This window comes from Camelus dromedarius, chromosome 6 (genome assembly GCF_036321535.1).
Source record: "Camelus dromedarius isolate mCamDro1 chromosome 6, mCamDro1.pat, whole genome shotgun sequence".
Lineage (NCBI taxonomy): Eukaryota > Metazoa > Chordata > Mammalia > Artiodactyla > Camelidae > Camelus > Camelus dromedarius.
The window spans coordinates 21,026,431-21,044,446 of record NC_087441.1 but is presented as its reverse complement, the minus strand read 5'-3'; positions in this window follow the sequence as shown (position 1 = coordinate 21,044,446).

Sequence of the window (18,016 nt, the reverse complement as noted above, 5' to 3'; positions counted from 1 at the left end):
AGATTATTTTATGAATGAGAAACAAATTTTAATCAAAAATGAGTCTGTATGTGGTTTTACTCATTTTCAGCAACAAAGATATTTTGTTTATTTATATTTTGTTTCTGTACTGGGAGACCTGCCGGCTCTAATGCATTAAGGAAGACATTCCCCAAAAAATGACTTGTTAAAGTCAAAATGGCAAATTATGTCTAAAATGATTGTAAATACATAAATATAGTGTGAATATTTTTTTAAAAAGGCTGCCAAATAACTTTCTATTAAATGCATGAATGAATATATATTTGTCTTGATTTCTATATTAAATATTCTAGATAAAACACATTTTAAAAAATAAAATGTTATTTACATTTCTTCCATCTGCGGGCCTGCTGTTTTTGTTTACCCAAGTATCAACACTTAACTGTCAGGCACAAAGTTCATGTTTTCACTGTTTCCTTAATACACATAATATCTGGATCATTATCTCTCATTGTTTCGATTCTCTTCTTACTAAAAAGTGTTAGAGTTTTTATTTATTTATCTTTTCACCAGACGTAAGTTTCAGAAAGGTAGAGAACTTGAAAAGATTAGACTTAGGAGAAAAAGGAGGACTTTCACTCAAGTAGAAACTATCCTGTGCTACAGGGTTTACTCCCTATTTGGCAGGATTTCACTGTTCTTTTCTAAATGAATTGACTTTTATAAAATACTAATTTGGATCCATGCCAGATGCTTCTCTTTTTTATCAAATATTTAAAAATCACATTCTTTAACATGATTCTATTTTTCAAAGACGAGAACGTATTTTTTGGCAGCATGAGCAAGCTCTAGGAATGAATTTTTTACAAGAGCTGCCAAGGATTTGATATGTAAGAGATGTATCCAAGTAGGGCAGTCAAGACAGTGTTTTTTTGTTGTTTGTTTGTTTGCTTGTTTGAGTAGGGAGGGATAAGTTTGTCCATTTTTATTTTACTTTTTAGGAATTAAGCATTAATAATAATTAATATTAGTTTAAAATTAAGTATCCTTTTAATGGGAAATTCAAGTTATGTCTCTAGTAGAAATTATGATTTGGCAAAGTTTCGTAATTCAGGGATTGAATGTAAATCAGTTGCTAAGTAACAGTAATATTTGAATGCATGTTTCATAAAATCACTAGTAAGATATATCTCTTGTGTCTAACTCAGGAAATGTTAACATTATCTACAGAAACTTGATTTAGTGTATTAGGTTTTTAAATACTTTAGTTCATTGTATGACTACATAATATGCTATTTGCTTTCATTTCTTCACATATTACATCAGAAAAATGTAATAAAGTATATCTGATTCTAAACATTTTAAACAGAATTATTGGTTAAATGATATAATGTGAAAATCCTCTAAGAATTAATGTATAACCAAATCAATACATTAGTTGTCAATTTAGCCAAAAATACCTGAATATATGTGGGCACCACTATACAAAGTACAATAGATGATAGAAGTAGAAAAAGTCACTGACTTCAACATGTTGTTGTCAGCTGAGTTGTATTATAAACACATGTAGGCACACAACTTGTTAAAGTTTAAATGTAGCATATCCATAAAGAAACGGAAACACAGAGTATCATAGATTTTAAAATAAATGGACATTACTAGGGACTATAAAGAGGGAAAAGGAACTCACACATATTGACTGCATGCTTTTTGAGATGATTATTCAAAATTGAAGATGAAGTAAAGTATACAGCTACATGAGAAAAATACATCATAAGAAGACTCCATGGAAGAATTACAGGCAGAATCTTGAAGTAACAACACTGTAAATCAACTATATTTCACTTAAAAAAAAAAAAGAGTTGAGTAAGTATCACTCAAGTGAAAGGAGGTAGAAAAGTTTACTGTGGGTTCAAAAAATAAATGTGCTTAAGTTGAACGTTTTACTTAGGGGATGTTTAGGAGGTAATGTGTGGGAAAAAAAAAAACCCAAAAAAACCCTGGATCGTTGTGTGGCAGTCCTTCTGAGGGAGTGAGTAGAGTATAATGGACCATATTAATGCTTAATTCCTAAAAAAATTAAATAAAAATGGACAATGGTGGTCCCTGGTACCAGGCTTCTGGGTTCCCTACCTCAGTCCTCCCATTTATGTCAATTACTTATCTCCAAAAACAGTAAGAGCTACTACTTACTGAAAAGTTAATGAATATGAGGCACAATTCAAGGCGTACTGCATATACTAATTTACTTAGTTCTGACAAAAAACTTAAATAGGTGTAACTATCTTCTACTCTATTATAAATAAAGAAACTGAGTCACAAGGGAATTAAGCAGCAAAATCTATGTCATTAAACACTATGTAGACTGTCTAGCCCTCTATTTCCTTCAATATGAAATGCAGATATTAATAGTCTAGATTTCCCTGGATTTCTGTGATAAATATGTAATAATCACTTACAAATGTTAACTGTTACATTAAATCATTGCTAGATAATTCCTCTTAAGTCTTCTGGATTTTTTGGTGATTGAATGCTAGAATAGGGAGTGCAGACATGATCCTTCAACCAATGGGGAACATACTGAATAATATCTTTTAAATATGAATTTGGAGTTTTGGGAGACTCCCACATCTGCAGAGAATGGAAGTTACCAAAAAAGAAATTTATTGTTCGTTCCCAGTAACAGGACACTAAGGGCTAACAAGAATGCTAACAGGAAAAAAATAAAAGTTGATGTAAAATATTAGCTGAATTGACATGAGGAATGGGAAGGTATGGGGAAGGAAGAGAAATCCTATTGACACAAGTCATCATACAAATACAGCATTAGTACATAGAAATCAAAATATTGTTTACGGATGGAGGATGGGGTATAGTTTTACTTTATAAAAGGCTAAGTTTAAAATGGACAGACATTTGCTAGGAAATAAATGGTAAATAATCTGAGTCAGGTATTTATGGAGGAGGGGATGACAGGGATAAAAAGGTAGCTATTTACAAGGGTTGTTAAGACCTAAGTAATAAACTTTAAATAATGAATAATTCATGTGTACTTATGCGTCAAGCTCTATTCAAATGACTTTGCATGAATTTCACTGTTAAATCCTCAGAAACTCAATAAAGTAGGGATTGTGTTTAACCTTGTTTTATAGATAATTTAGGCATAAACTTTAAAAAAACTTGCATAAGATATCAAGTGTCTAGTTTAGTGACTAGGTGGTAATAGACACTGAAAAATGAGACTATAATGTCCAATCATTTGTATATTAATAGCATATCCAATCATATTTATATTAAATCATTATCAGCAATATTTTATAATCAGAAAATAGAGTATCAGCTGGGAGCTAAAAAATGTAATTCTCTATAAAATATATTACATAGAAACAAGTTGGACAACCTAGATGAATAAATTCCTAGAAATATATGACCTACCAAAACTGAATCATGATGAAACAGAAAAATCTAGTAATCTAGACCAATTACTAGTAAAGAGGTTGTGGGAGGTTTTTGATTACAGATTTGAACAAAATCTAGGACCAGACAGCTCCACTGGTGAATTCTACCAACCCATGCAAAGTATACCAATTCTTCTGAAACTCCTCCAGAAATGACGAGAGAAGAGTACACTTCTAAACACATTATGAATCCAGCATTACCCTGATATAAAAATCAGACAAGGATGCCACAAGAAAAGAAAAATTACAGGCCAATATCCCTGATGAACATAAATGCAAAAATCCAAAATATCAGCAAACTGAATTCAATACATAAAAAGAATCAGAGAACATGTTCAAGGGCAATTCATTTCAGGAATACAAGGATGGATCAACATCCACAAATCAGTCAATATGATACACCACATTAACAAAAGGAAGGATAAAAGTCTTATCATCTCAACAGATGCATAAAAAGAATGACAAATTTCACCACCCATTTGTGATTAAAACTTTCAACAAAGTGGACATAAGGGAATGTACCCCAACATAATGAAGCCCATATATGACAAACCCACAGCTAACTTCATACTCAGTGAGAAGCTGAAAGCTTTCTCTTTTATATTAGGAACAAGGAACCTAAAGATGCCATTAAAAAAAAAAGTTAGAACTAACAAAGTAAAGTTGTAGGATACAACATCAACAAACAGAAATCTGTTGCATTTTTATAAACTAATTATAAACTAGTAGAAAGAAATTAAGAAAACAACATCATTTACAGTAGCATCAAAGAGGATAAAATATACCTAGGAATAAATTTAACCAAGGAGTTGAAAAACCTGTATATTGAAAACTGTTAAGACATTGTTGGAAAAATTGAAGACACAAATAAATGGGAAGATATTCCTGCACATGAATTGGACAAATATTGCTACAATGTCCATACTACCAAAAGCAATGTATAGATTCAATGCAATCTCTAACAAAATTCAGGTGGCAGTTTTCAGATAAATTGAATAAACAGTTCAAAAATTTTATGGAAACACAAAAGACTCTAAATAGCCAAAACTATCTTAAGAACAAAGCTGGAGGCATCACACTCCCTATGTGGTACTGACATAAAAATATACACAGAGATTATCAATATCACAGAGAACCAAATACAAGCATATATGATTAATTTATGACAAAAGAGCCAAGAATACTCAATAGGGAAAAAACACTCTCCGATAAATAGTCTTGGGAATACTCATTAGCAACATGCAAAAGAATGAAACTAGACCACTATCTAACACTATACACAAAAAAAATTTAACTTCAAATGGATTATTGACTTGAACATGAGACCTGAAACCACAGAACTCCTAGAAGAAAATACAGGCATACAGGCAGTAAGCTCCTTCTCATAGGATTTGGTGATTTTTTTTTTTTTAATCTGACATCCAAACCCAAAGCAACAAAAGCAAAAGCAAATGAGTAGGACTACATCAAACTAAAAAGCTTCTGCACAGCAAAGGAAAAAAAATAATCAAAAGCAACCTAGTGAATGAAAAAGTTATTTGTAGATCATACATCTGAGAAGGGGCTAATACCCCAAATAAGTAAAGAACTCATACAATTTGACAGCAAAAAAAAAATCTAGCTAAAATATGGGTGAAGATTGGAACAAGTATTTCTGTAAAGACATACTGATGGCCAGCAGGTACATGAAAAGATGCTCTACATCATTAGTCATCAGGGAAATGTACATTACCTCACATCTGCTAGAACAGCTATTACCAAAAAGACTAGAAACAAGTGTTGATAAAGATGTGGAGAAGAGGGAACCCTTGTGCACTGTTGGTGGGAATGTAAATTGATGCAGCCACTAGGGAAAACAGTATGGAGATTTCTTAAAAATCAAAAATAGAACTACTGTATGATTCAGAAATTCTACTTCTGGGTATTGATCTACAGAAAATAACACTAATTTGAAAAGATATGCACACCCTCATGTTGATTACGGCATTAACTATAGTAGTCAAGATATGGAAACTAAGTATATATGACAGGTAAATAGATAAAGAAAATATGATTTTATATATGTGTGTGTATATATATATGTATATATGTGTGTGTGTGTGTGTATATGCACAATAGACTATTATTCAGCCATAATGAATGAAATCTTCCCATTTAGGACAACATAGATCAACCTCTAGAGTATTATGCTAAGTGGAATAAATCAGAGAAAGTCAAATACTGTACTATCTCTTATATGTGAAATACCATGATGGCTGATCTGGTGGCTGATGTTTCTGAAACACAGAAAGCTAAAAATTGAATAATATCAAAATTCATAAGGAAAAAAGCAATCTCAAATTCCATCACCATCACAAATAACCTACAAAAATGAAGACAAATAAAGGTACATTTTAGACAAAAGTTGAAAGCAGTCATCTTCAGTAAGCATGTACCATTAGGATTTTAAAATAATTTTTCAGGCTGAAAGGAAATAACTTGGAAACCAAAATCATATGGATTTTTAAAATATTTTATAATAGATCTTATTATGTATGAATATGCAAAACATTTGTCCTCAATAGCAAAAGAACAATATGAGTTCAAATGGGATTTTACTCTTTAAGTTTCTTACATTTTAAAAGAACTGGCACATCATCACCCCTAATTAGTCTGGAATAAGTTAATATTCAAGAACACTAAAAATGTGCAAAATATATAACGGCTAATAAAGAGGTAAGATGGAATGCTGGAAATATTCGAAAACCCAAAAGCAGCGGAAAAAGAGAAATAGTGGGAAAAGAAAACGGACAGGAAAACTAGATCACAAGTAGAAAGACTGTAGAATTAAACATACTCATATTAATAATTACACTGCATGTAAATAAAGACGCCAATTAGAATACAGATAAGACAGGATAGTAACAAAGTAATGTATAGCTGTATGCTGCCTACAAGAAACATAGTTTAAATGCTAAGCACAAAGATGTTGAAAGCAAGAAGATAGAAGATAGAGTGTGTAAACATTTAAGAACAAGGAAGCTACTGTGGCTATATAATTTTCTGACAAAATAGACTTTGAGACTGGGACTATTACCAGAGAGAAATGAGGACATTTTATAATGATGAAAGGGTCAATTCATCAGTAAGGCATAACAATATTTTCACACTTAATGACAGTGTCAAAACACATGAAGCAAAAACTGGCATAAATAAAAGGCGGCATACACAGATCCACACATGTGGCTGGATGTTTTAACAACCCTTTTAAAATGATAGAGCAACTAGGCAACATTTATTAAGGATATAGAAGATCTGAAAAAACAGCAGAACACACATTTATTTCACATGGACAATGATCAAGATAGATCATATGCTAGACCATAAAATATGAAAATATATCTCAAAAGTTAATAGTACACATTGTCTGACCAGTGTGGAATTTAATTAAAATATCTAGGTATTTGGAAAGTCAGTAACTGATTAATAACTAATGGTCAAAGAAATATCACAAGAGAAATTAGTAAATGATTTGAAGGGAATGAAAATGAAAATAAAATAAGTTGTGGATTGCTGCTGAAGTGGTGCATGTATAGAAATTTATAGCTTAAATGCTCATATTAGGGGAGCAAAGGCTTATTAACAAATGTTACCACCTCAAGACTAGAAAATGAGATAATTAAGCCCAAAGTGAACAGAAGGAAGGAAATAAAAGCCAAAATCAATTAAAATAAAAAGAATAAACATGGAATAAAGTCAGTTAAAAGTTTTTTGTTTGAAAGGGTTATGTAAGTTAAGAAATGCTTAGAAGACTGTTCTAGAGATAAAGAGAAAGCTCAAAATACAATATTACGAGTATGAGGAACTGAAATCACATACAGAAAAACCATAGACCTTATGCCCAACTTATACCATATAAAAAATCAATTCATGCTAGATACAGGCCTAGACATAAAATATAAAATACTAAAGATTCTATATGAAATTATGAAGACTATCTTTCCAATCTTGGCAGTAGGTAAAAGCACAAATCTTGAGGGAAATATAAAGTATACTATCAGAATTAAAACGTCTTCATCTAATAACTCTTTTTAAAAACGAGAAGCCAAAGAGAGAACGAAATTACATGCAATACATTTATCTGGCAAGAGACATATATACAGATTATCAGTAACTGCAAGGTCAGCAAACTAATAAAATGTGACCAAAAATGTGTACACTTCACAAAAGACAATTCCTGAAAAATGATTCAGTACATAGAAAGGTGCTCACCATTGTTATTTACTTGGAATGCAAATTAATACTACAATCAGATACTATTTCAAACACACTAGCATGGCTAAAATGAGAGAGACAGAAATATTAACACCAATTGTTGGTGTTGGCAAGGATGTGGAAAATCCTGAGTTCTCATGAATCTCTGCTGAGAATGTACAATTGTGCAGTCACCTGGGAAAAACAATTTGGCTTTTTAATTTTTATTAAAGTTAAATGTGTACTTCATGATCTAGTAATTCTGCTTTTAGCTATTTAAATCAAGAGATCTAGAAATACACATGTCCAGAGAAAGATATTTATACTAATGAAAGGCTTCATTTATGATTTAAAAAAAAAAAAACCCAAAAAACAAAAAACCAAAAAAAAGGTCCGTCAACAGGGAAGTGAATAAACATAGTGCATTCCTACTATACAATGCTACTAAGCCACAAAAGGGAATAAACTATGGATACATGCAATGACATGCATGGACACTAAAGAGAACTTATGTTGAGTGACAGAAGCTCAAGTCATATATATGCAAGTTTATTCCATTTAAATGAAGTTAACAGACAGAACAAATCCATCATGGGGAGAAAAAAAAAAAAATCAAGATAATGGTTGCCAGTGCTGTGCTGGGAATAACCGGAAGGAGACATGTAAGCCAAGTTTCTCTGGTGATGTGCATTATTCCACAGCATGACTGAAGTATAGGTTTACATGAGGCTACCTGCATACCAACACTCACAAAATTTTGCACTTAAGGTCTGTATTTCACTGTGTAATGAGGGGAAGAAAAGAAGCTTAATTCTCCGATACAGTAAATACAGTGGTTTCAAATTTTAGTCGTATGTACAGATAGCACATTAAAGGCAGTAGGACCAATACAGAGCGCCAACCTTCTGTTCTGCCAATAATAGACATTTTAAAATGCACTCCCTCACACAGAAATCTTTACTCTTTCTAGGAAAAGTTTTTGAAAGGTGAGTTTCTTTAACATTTAAAGATGTATGATGGGAACAGCTCTGTCACACATTCGAGAATAATATCATTCTTTAAGTGTTAACTGCAAATACTGTATTTGTTTTTATTCTGCTACTATTTCATATAACATAAGCTTGTCTCCTCCCTATATTGTTTATATATTTTATAATGAAAATATATACTATTGCCAATAATTTCAACATGTCCAATTTAGAATCAACGTGGATGAGACAGTACTTGTCGCTTCAGTTCTGAATTCTTAAGTTAACAGATTATAGTAAAGACTAGAAAAATCTTTTTTTAAATTTTGATAGCTATGATTAAATAGAACACAGAAGTGATTTCCAGGCACAATGTCCTGATACTTCTCCCTTATCAGTAAGTGTATAAAGAAGTTGTATTTTTTGGCTTTAGCTCTCTTTTTGAAAGCCCAGTGGGATGTGAGCAATGTGTCCTTCCAAGGTCTACAGGAAGTTAACAAGATCAATTTTATCAAGTGCGAGAAATTAATCCCAAATTGGGCCTTCTTCGGGGGTTCCTCTCAGTTCAGGTAGCTTATATGCTATGTCCCACTAACACAGGGCTACGTGGGGGATCTAACAGTTTGTGTCAACTGACAATGCAGTTAAGGGCCTTTTCGATCAAAACAGACATAACACAAGATAGCCATTCCCTCACCCATTCTCTCTTCCAGCCTTCAGACAGTAACCCCAGACACACAGGCCACTGCTGTGTCCTCCTCACCTTGCTCTCAGAGCTTCTTTAGGTCCCCTGCTCTCTGTGGCACATGTGTATTTCATCCCTGATATTCCTCTTCCCACTATCCCAAACCCTACAAAAGAGAGTTCGTCCTAGTCCAAGGCATTCAAAATATCTTCTTTGCATTACCATTCATTCTCCTCCCTGTTTTCAGATTTTATTTTCTTTTTGAAATTCAAAGGCTAAAGATGACTTTTTTTTTTAATTCTGAGTTTTGTATGTCACAATTTGAGGCCGTGAGCTTAAACTGTTCTATCTTACTTGGCTGAGAAAAGAACCATGTGTACAATAAATCAATGTAACTATAACATCATAAACAAAACCCCCAAACAAATATTAATAAGTTGAAGCTCTGTTATCACAATATACATCCTACATATCCTTCAAATAAAGGCTGAACTAATCAGAGCAGACAAGTGCTTTCCTGGTGGGAATGCCATTTACTCCTCCAACCACATCTACTCTCCAAGTACTCAACTCAAGCTGCACTGACCTCTTTTAGTCCGTAAATACTCCAAGTGATTTTCTGCTTTCAGAGCCTTTACACATCATTCCCCTACCATGAATGCATCCTCAATCATACCAGCAAATCTCACATCCTTGATAATGAAAAGACAAGAAGTTACTGGACTAATCTACACCAGATTTGACTGTTAATCCCTTTATCTTTTCCTTCAACCATGGAAAAGTCCACAAAGAACTTTCATTTAAACAAAAAGAAACTTTTCTGTGAATCTGAAATAATCTGAGGTCATGACAGCAATTTGGGGGGGTGCAATAAAGGGTTCCATTTAAAATAAAAACTTGAGTGTCTGTCTCTTAGGTTACTGGGCTCTTAGGGGTCCTCAGAAGGACTTCAAAGACAAAGGTCCCTCCTTCTCTCAACTAACTACAAAAAAAAAAAGGCTGCTGCAACTTTCATGTAACCAATCAATCTTCAATACCTTCCTATACAGTTTCTTTCTTTTTTTTTTTTGAAGCCTTCTCACACTATATGCCATAGACCCAAGATGTCTATGCTATGGCTTCTTGCCAAGGTCTGCCTTCTCCTCTTGAAGGAGAAAGTCTAACCAGAGATCTAACCAGGGATGTGTCTCTTAGAACTTGGGATTAACCTCCTCTAAAGCATGTCTAAAATGGTATTCATACAAAGTTGTTTTTCATGGAAATTTACTCATATTATGATTTCTGTGTATATATTTGAAGTGGACATATGTTCACAACATTAAAACACCAGGTATGATTTAATGGCATCAAGATTTCAAGGGAAATCATGTATCTACAATGTATCAGAAGAAATGCTATCAAGTTACTTTTTCAATTACAAATATATACTCATTGCTCCATTTGCAAAATGCAAACAGTATATGCAGTGAGTCATCCATGGTAAACTGCACTAAAGAACATAAATTTTATTGGAATGAGTTTTCTGGTAAAGTAGTCTGGTTTTCAGTTAAGAAGGCAGAGCATGTTTCAGATCTTTTCTGTGATTAAGAGTTTGATAATCTTCAAAACATAGTGCTAAGAAACAATTTTTGATTTATAGTGAAATAAATAAGAGCAGTAACAGACATTTTTCAGGTTTAGAAATTCTCTACTCAAAGACATGGCTCCATAAAGACAGAGCCTCATAAATTATTGGGATAATTTCATTCAGAGTTCAAGTTTATTGCACTGAGGCCAACACACTGGATATAATCCTTAAGAAAACAATAGCAATCTGGCCTGTCTCATGAATAGATGGGCAAGCAGGTCAGGAGCAATTTACCAATTCACTCAGCAGTAAAGATAATTACTGTTTTTAATGATAATGTACTACAGGCCGATCTAATTGGTTCATGCCTCATGTTTAAACCGTTCTAGCTTAATAAGTGCAAGAACATTATATTTACTTTGCTCGGTCTAAAAGCACATGATATTGAAAATTGACCTTTAAGTGATCCCCAGTGCAGTTTGTACTATTTGCTTTGGATTACTAGAAGTCTTGAGTATTTTTAGCTAAAATGTGTACTTGTGGTATATATTTTCATAGGTCCTCATTTCCTCTCTGTTGTGTCCATTAGGATACACAGAATATATTAAGAAAAAAGCATGGTCTTGAAAAGCACACACCAGAAAATTAAAGGAAGAAGACTGTTTAAATTATGTGAATTAGAGAAATAGGGTCAGAAAGAACTTTAAGCTTTTTCAGTTAGATTTCTCTCTGTAGAACAAATGGATTCCATTTATTTTTTTTCTCCATCATTTCAAATGAGGTCTGTGTGGCATCAGCTGTTGTATCTATGGTACCCAAAAAGTGTCATGCTTGGAACATGTCTGTTCTTTATTTAAATAGGTAATCTTTTGAGTTTCTACTTTGTCCCTGCTAAACAAGTGATTTGTCTTTTTACAGCAATAATTTTGTGCTGTTATCTTATTAATGCTCCAGTGCAGAGGGTACTGAGAGCAAATCTAAGATCCTCCCTTTCCCCACCACCAACCCAACAGCCAGACTGAAACTCATTTCCCCAGCTGTTGGGCTACTGTCAGATAGCACCTTACTTCTCAGCCCCCTTCATAAAGATTGTCCTCAGCTAAAGGAAGTTGTTTTGCCCAAGGTCATGCCACCTTCCTGAGGCAGTACATCATCCAGGGATTGAGCAATATACATGATATTGAGTGAGCAGACAATTTGCCTCAATTCAGGCCAATTGTTCAGTGCCATGTTAGCTCCAGGACGCCCTGTATGATACTGACTTTTGTTGTGGTTATTTCCCAATGACTCTATGGTTGCCCACATTCTCCTCTGCAACCCTGCTTGTTTCACTTGCAGTTACTGACAGCTAGGACACTCCCAGATTAACGTCCGGCATGCACATTTCCTCCATGTAAATATCTCAGAAGCTGCTCCTGGATAACCTAACCTATGAAGCTACCTCATTTCTAACCTCCGTTTTCCAGAAAAGCTTTCTAGTTTTGTTTGTTTGTTTGTTTTTGTTTTTTGTTTGTTTTTATTTTCACTTGGTTGGTTGATTGTCCTTAACCAAACTATTATAGTTTTCAATACATATTTCTTATTCAACATTTATAGCAGTAGTTTGGACAAAGATTATGAACAAACTGTCATAACCATTTACACCAAAAGCTGACATAAAAATCATTTCAGTAAAATCTGATACCTTAAAATTAACTTTTATAGATTTGAATTTGTATGTATCTTTTCTTTCACTTACCTCAGTTGTACCACCTAAGAATACTTCTAAAAGTATCAATTTAAACTTATATTCCCAAGTAACTATGAATCATGATTTGTAGTAGAACTTTAATTTTTCCCAGGGAAAAAATCAAGCTCCAAGTGAAGAAACTACTTATGAAGAGTAAAGGAGAGAATGAAGCTCTTACTAAAATGTGAGCTTTGAATATATAATCTTGGTGATTCTTCTAATGGCAATATATCATTATCATGATATTTATGCTAACTCACATATGGAAAAACATTTGTTTCCTTCAGTTTAATACATAATCTTATAGTAACTGCCCCCCAAAAGAAATTGCAACACTTTTCTTGGTTTCAGCCTGTAAATTTTGAGAAATACTCCTCCCTCATTAAGCTGGGGTAATTTAGGTAAAATTGTCTCCACCTGCTCCACAGGTCAAGCCTGTGGCTACAGCTCCCTCTAGCTCAGAGCGTTCCATTCCTCATCCTCAGTGAGACTGTAGGGATGGACACGTGATCCAAGACAACCACAACCAATCTGAATATTGCTTCAGTGACTGGGAAGAGGTATTTTCTCTCTTTCTTGTTAACCCCAGGGCATTCAAGATTGATTGGCTCCAAGCCACCTTGCCACTAAAGAGAGAAGTAGTCTGAGAATGGAGACAACTCATAAAACTGCAAATAACTAAGCCAAGATTTGGGGGGGGGGTAGTTATAATTACCTAAATCCCTGTTTCTATCCAAGCTTAAAATTGTAATAATCCCTAGACTATTTTACTATACTTTTTTCTTTCTTGAAAATGGTATGGATTTCTTCATTTATCTTTTCAGGATAATAACATTCCATCACAGACATTTCCTGAAAATCATTTGAAACAATGAATACAGTTTTATTAGTTGAACATTGATTTTATCATCTCTATGTGTAATAAATACAGCTTTTTCAGGATTGTTGTGCTTGAAATACACGGTATAGCAGGCACTAGGGGAATCGAATGTATTATACAAATCTGCCTCTCTTGCACACACATTGGTGATATCCTGAGCCCTTGTTTCTGCTTCTGTTAGAGTTTAGAACATAGGAGTGGAGGACAGGACTGAGGTATTAATGCACCAGCCCTTTAGGCTGAGAACAGTGAAAAGGAGAAAAAAAAAAGAAAACTACCTTCTTTGTTTTTTCTCCCAATTAACCTACCAAATTAAGTGGAGCATGGATTTTTAGGCTTTTTAGGCTTTTTATAACATAGCTCACAACTATATTCTCCCAACACTGTGAATTTTATCATAGTTTTCTGGAATGCTATTTGGAATTATATTGCTGATCAATAGTAACAAATGCTGACTGACTTCTGGTTCTGCTGGTCAAATGCTTAGAAGTTACCACTCAGTCCTACTAATAAGTAAAAGGCTTAACAGGCTGAAAAAAAAAACAACTCTTGAAAGCGGTCAGGACGCAGGGCTAACAGATGCTCCCAAGATTGTAAAAACTAACAAGCGACAACATAAAGGGTAACAACTTACCTAAACACAGACTCCCAAGCAGAAACCTCCATGGGAACCAATGCCGGTTAGGAAAATATCCGTTAAGTGATTAATTGCTGGAGGCTCAGCATAGAATTTGAGAGTGCGGCCCAGAAGATTTGAGGGCGGCCCAGTCATAGAGCAGGACGTACAATTTTGTGAGACCCTCCAAAGCTTAACCAGCTCTTCGCAGTGACTGTCAGAGAAAAATCCTCTCCTGCACCCAACAGGAGATGCGGGAGAGGAACCATTTTGAAACACACCCAGCCACTCTGTTCTTAACAAGCCTTGCCCTCAGGCGAAACTAATTAAGCAGAGCCTGGTCTGCTGGAGTGTTACCAGAATGTAACTCACCTGGGGGAAGGAACGACCCAACTCCAGTCAGCTCCAGTCTCCTACCCGGCAGAAGGGAGATACTCAAATATAGCCCCAGCCATCCTCACCCACTTAATGGAGAAGAAAACAAACAAACAAACACTGTTGTGAAGACCACAGTTCACATACAGAGGCATAGGTTCACTAAAACACAAGACCTACGGAACACTTCCTCTCCTTCAGCACCTTACCATCACAAAACTAAAGGCTGTTTAAGGGCAGTTCCTTTTACCCAGTAGGTCATGTCCTGCTATCAAGAAAAAGTTACAAAGCATACCAAAAGGCAAAAAACATTAATCAGAAGAGACAGAGTAAACATCAGAATCAGATATTTCAGGGGTGTTGAAATGATCAGACTGGGAATTAAAAACAACTATGATTAATATGCTAAAAGCGCTAATTGATAAAATCAACAGCATGTAAGAACTGATGGGCAGTGTCAGCTGAGAGATGGAAATCCTAAAACAGAACCAAAAAGAAAGGCTACAGATAAGAAACACTGTAACAGAAATGAAGAGTGCCTTTCAGGGGCTTACTAGGAGACTAGACACAGCTGAGGAAAGAATCTCTTCACTTGAGAATGACTCAATAGAAAGCCCTAAAACTAAGAAGCAAAGAAAACAGAGATTGAAAAAGCAGAATAATATATTCAAGAACTGTGCAACAACTATAAAATGTGTAACATATATATAATCGGAATACCAAAAGGATAGTATTTAAAAAAAAGAAGACGTTTTAAAACAATGACTGAGATTTCCCTCAATTAACTTCAGACACCATACCACAGATCCAGAAATTACACAAAATACCGAGCATGTTAAATGCCAAAAAAAACCCCAAAAAACAAAAAAAGCTATACCTAGGCATATCGTTTTCAAATTACAAAAAAAGACAAACATAAAAAATCCTGAAAGAGGCAAAAGGAAAAAATGTCTCACCTATCAGCCTACAAAAACCATGCAAGCAAGAAGAGAATGGAGTGAAATCTTTAAAGTGTTGAGAGAAAAAATTCACTAATGTATAATTTTGTACCCTGAAAAATTATCCTGCAAAAGGGAAGACTTTCTCAAACAAACAAAAATTGAGAGAATTTGTTGCCAGTAGACCTGCCTTGCCAGAGATATTAAAAGAAATTCTTCAGAGAAGAGAAAAAAAAATATGTAAGAAATTCAGATCCACATAAAGTAGGAAGAGCATCAAAGATGCTATCAGAAGGATTAAGTGAAGGTACAATAAAAACATTTTTTTATTCTTTCTATTGAGATATAATTAGCATATAACATGATATTAGTTTCAAGTATACAATGTAATGATTCAGTTTTTGTGCATACTGTGAAGTGATCACCACAATAAATATAGTTAGTACTCATCACCAAACATAGTTAAAAAAATTTTTTTTCTTGTGATGAGAACTTTTAAGATTTACTCTTTTAGTGACTTTCATATATGCAGTATGATATTATTAACTATAGTCACCATGCTGTACATTACATACCCATAACTAGTTAGTTGTCAGTTGAAAAGTCAGTGCCTTTGAAACTTAACGTGCTTTTTTTCCCTCTGCTCTTCCCTCTCCCCTTCCCGTTCCTTCCCATTCTCTCCTTCAGCTCCTCCTCCTCCTTTGTCTCTCTTTTCCTTTAGCTTACAGCAGTTTAAGAGCAGCATTCCTAACTATGGTTTTCCTGTTATTTATTCTGCTTGAGGTGTGTAGTGTCTCAAATCTGTGGTCAGATGTCTTGTCAGTTTTGAAGATTTCTCTGATGTCATATTATCTCTTCAAATGTTTTCCCCATTCTGTCTCTCCTTTCCTCTCTGAAGCTCCAATGACATGTTTATAGACCTTTCATCTATTCTGTCTGCTGCATTCTTTTTTTTTTTTTAAATCTTTTTGCTCTCCACACTTCAGTCTGTATATTTTATAACAATCTCTTGTTTCAGTTTATTAACCCTGTTTTCTGATGTGTCCTGCCCTACCTATTATTGACCGTATTTATTACTTTTATCATTTCAGATATTGATTATTTTTTTCCTCGTGAGACCCGAGTTTCTGAACTCTGGTGATCTCTCCATAAACAAGCTCTTGGTGGCAAAAGTAAATTTCATAGTGGTAGTAGTATATTCATGTACATTTTATGAAGATTTCTCATTGCAAGAACATACCAGAATTCTACTTAAACTCTAAATTAATGATTGAATTTTTTATAAGCAAAATCAATAGAGGTCTACTTCTTCTTCCCTATATCTGCTGCCCTTATTTATTTCCAGGGTAACTGCAAATTTTGTTACTGAATATGACAATTCCAGCTCTGTCCCTGTTTCTCAGCCTCCACTGAATCTGTGTAATTACTGGGCTCTTCCTTTGCCTCTGACCTTGCCTTATGTCTGGGTTCTTGCTTCCTAACCTTTGCTTTGCACCCTTTAGATTATTCCTCTTACATTATTCCTGTCCCTCATTCACTTCAAGATCACTTATATAAAAGCAGATGAAAGTTTCTCTGTCTTCTGCACAAGGTGGCTAGGTTCATGAAAGAAATGCTCACAATCACTTTGCCAAGTTTACTTTCTAATTACTTAGAACATTCCCTATGATCTTTTCTCCTAAAGCATTCCAGACTGATCCAAGAAAAACACCCTGCTTTTTCTCCCATGACCCTTGATAATGGATTCAGCATCACTGTCCATCAGTAGAATATCTGATTGATTGAAACCTTATATTCTCCAAGAGTGAGATGGGGAAAAGGGTTTTCTATAATAAGAAATTTTTAGTAATCATTACAATGAAATACACATATGAAACCTATTTTATACCTCGCACACATTTCCCCCTTTTATTAACATCTTACTGTAGTATGGAATATTTCTTACATATGACAAACCAATACTGATATGTTATGATTAACTAATGCCCATATTTTATTGAGGTTTCCTTAATATTTATCTAATGTCTTTTTTCTGTTTGATGGTCTAACCCATTCCATTTAGTCACCCTGTCTCTCTAGGCCCCCTTGACTGTGGCAGTTTCTCAGACTTTCCTTGTTTTTGATGATCTTTCCAGGTTTGGTAAGTCCTGGTCAGGGATTTTGTATAGCATCCCTCAGCTGGTACCCTCACGATTCGACTGTAGTTAATGGTTTTTAGGACAGATACTGCACGTTTTTTCTTTCTAAAATATCTCTTTTATTTTATTTAACAGATTCTAGTTTTCCGGTGAAATTCTGCTTCTTTTAGTCTGCTTTCCTGGCCATGTTAATAACATCTGCTCTAAAGTAAATGGATGATAGTGTCATTATATAGAGAGTTCACCCTCTCCTGTGGAAGATGCATAGACTGGAGGTAGACAAGCTTAGGCCAGTCAGGCACTGGACTGACCAGGATCTGACTGCTGCCTTTATAAGGTCCATTCTGCCTTTGGTTTACCCTGCATTTAGCTATTGTCCTTAAAATATCCCAATTGAAATTCTGGGGTGATTATAAAGGGCTCGCCTCCTTGACATTTTCTGAACTACAAATTTTTCTTTTTTGCTCT